The sequence below is a fragment of the Opisthocomus hoazin genome, unplaced genomic scaffold (assembly GCF_030867145.1).
Source record: "Opisthocomus hoazin isolate bOpiHoa1 unplaced genomic scaffold, bOpiHoa1.hap1 HAP1_SCAFFOLD_102, whole genome shotgun sequence".
Lineage (NCBI taxonomy): Eukaryota > Metazoa > Chordata > Aves > Opisthocomiformes > Opisthocomidae > Opisthocomus > Opisthocomus hoazin.
Window position 1 is genome coordinate 95,001 of NW_027448981.1, and position 2,500 is coordinate 97,500.

At 79.7% G+C, this 2,500-nt stretch overlaps 1 non-coding gene across 1 annotated transcript; it reads left to right on the top strand.

Annotated features, from left to right (window-relative positions):
• The first annotated feature begins 2,256 nt into the window (after positions 1–2,256).
• Positions 2,257–2,409, top strand: LOC142360015 (5.8S ribosomal RNA). The gene has a single exon (XR_012762779.1). It is a non-coding gene; the product is annotated as a 5.8S ribosomal RNA (ribosomal RNA).
• Positions 2,410–2,500: the final 91 nt, after the last annotated feature.

Sequence of the window (2,500 nt, forward strand, 5' to 3'; positions counted from 1 at the left end):
GGCCCGGCTCCCGCGCGGGAGCCGCGTGCGTGCGTGAGGGAGGGGGAGGGGGCGTCCCCTCCCCCCGCCGCTCCCCGGAGGCGCTCTCCTCGTCCTGTCGCCCGCCGCCGCCGTCGTCTCGTGCGGCTCGTCCTCCGACGCGCGCGGGTGCGTCGACCTGTCGGCCGCGGACGCCGCGCCCCCCGCCGGCTCCCCGCTTCCCGCGTCTGCGCGGGAAGCAAGAGGGGGGGATGCCGGCGGGGCAACGCGGCGAGCACGGCCGGCAGAGCACCGGCCTGCTCGGCGGGCCGGGGGGCGAGCGTCGAGCGACGGCGGCGGCACCGGGGGCCGCAAGCGCGACAGCCGAGGGGTGTCGCCGTCTTCGGGGGGCGGCAGCTCCTGGGGGGGGGGTGGGGCGGCGCCAGCGGCGGCGCCGTCTACCCCCCCGCGCGCGGGACAGGGCTGTCTCCGGGCGTTCCGGGCCGTGGCGCGGGTGTGCGCACGGCGTTTCGGGCGGCGCGGCGGCCGGACCCGCGAACCTCCCCTCCGACCCGGCACGGCTGCCTCTCGAAGAGGGAGCCGTGGCGGGAAGGGGGGGGGCGCGAGCGCGGTCTCGGCCGCTGGCGCCGCCCGGGGCGGGCGAGGCCCCCCCCCGGCCGGGTCGCGTCCCGCGCGAGCGGGCGGCCCGAGCCACGTCTCTCCCCCCGGGCGCAGCGCCGGGCTATCGAGGGAAACCCCGGGCCCCGGGGCTAAGGAGGACGAGGTGGTGGCGGCGGATGCCGGGCGCGCCCCCGCGGGCGGACGCTCCCCCGAGGGCGGCAGCCGGGGGAGGCACCCCCGCGGGGCCATGCAGGTCGTTTCCCTCACCCCAGGGCCAGGTACCTAGCGTCCGCGCTTCGGCGGCCCTCCCTCGGCCGAGTCCGGGGGTCAAAGGCCAAAGGAGCCGGGCGGCGGTTTAAAGACTCGAGCGGCACGGCGCGAGCCGCGGGGGGGGCGTCCGCCCCCGCGGGCCGCCGTGCCGGAGAAGGGGGGGCGTCTCGCTGCCCCAACCTGCCCCCCCTCTCCGCGGGCCGGTCTCGGCGGAGAGACCGCGGCGCGGGTCGGCCGCGGCCGACCTGCCCGCCCTCGCAAACGGGGCCACCCGCCGGCCGGAGCGCGGGCTCCGCGCCGGGGGAAAGAAAGGCGCGGCGAGCCCCCGCGGGGGGGGGGCGGCCGCCGGGGGGCCGCCCCGCGCCTTTGGACGCTCGCGCTGCGGCCGCGCTCGGGGCGCGCCGCGCTCCCCTCTCCCGCTCCTCGCCCCGCCCTCGGCGCCCAGGGAAAGAAAGGGGGGGGCGAGCCACACCCCCCCAGGCCGAGCGGCGGCGGCGCCGCTCGGCGTGCCGGTCGGTGCCGGTCGTCCGTCGGGTCGTCCGGGAGGGTTCCCCGGCCGCATCCGCTGGCGGCCGTCCCGTCCCGCGTTTCCCCGCCCGTCGCTTCCGTCTCGAGGGCGGGCGCGCGGCGCGGGGGCGTCCCGCTCCGGGTCTTCGCGTGGAAACGGGGAGAGTGGGAGCCGCCCCCCGCGCTCAGCGCCGTCCGCCTTTCCGCTGGGGCCGTGCCGGCGGCCCCAGGGGGCCGAGGCGAGAAGCGGCTGCGGCGGCGGTTTTCGCGGCGGCGGTGGCGGCCGCCGCCGCCGGGCGGGGTGGCCGGGTTCGCCCATCCGGCGCGGGCCGGTGGGCGGCCGCGCGTCGCCGGCTCGCGCTCCAGTGGCCGGCCGCGCTTCCTCCGGCGTCGGTGGAAGGCGGCGTCGGCGCCGAGGTTCGCCGGCGGGGCGAGAGGCGACCGTGGTGGGCGGAGCCGGCTCGTCGCAGCGCGGGCGCAGCCGGGCGTCCGGCTCCCGAGCGAAGGCGGGCAGGCGTCGCGGCCGGGCGTGCCGTAGCCTCCGGGGGGAGGCCGGTCCGAGCCCGGGCGCCTGGGCCGCCCCCGAAGCGCGCCAAGGGTGTGTGTGTGTGTGTTGCGTACGTTTCCCCAGGGTCGGTCGGGAGCGCGGGCTCCCCCGCCCTTTGGCCGCTCGGGGTTTTCCGTTGTTTTCCGTTTCCCCTGTGCTCGTACGGTCAAGCCGAGGCGAGGGCCTCTCCGTCGCGCCGCGTCGCGCCGCCGCGCCGCGCCCCCTCCGCGCGTGCGGAGGGGGGTGGGCGGCGGCGGGGCCGGCGGTCGGTCCGGCCGTCCTCAGAGAAGGGGCCGCTCTCGGCGAGCGGTCCCGGCCCCTCCGCGCGCGCGGGGCGGTGCCGAAACCGAGACAACTCTTAGCGGTGGATCACTCGGCTCGTGCGTCGATGAAGAACGCAGCTAGCTGCGAGAATTAATGTGAATTGCAGGACACATTGATCATCGACACTTCGAACGCACTCGCGGCCCCGGGTTCCTCCCGGGGCTACGCCTGTCTGAGCGTCGCTTTACGATCAATCGCCGTCTGCGCCGCCGAGCCCCCCCGCCCCAGCGCGGGGGGGGGGGGGCCGGCGGGCCAGCAGCGGCGCGGCTGGGG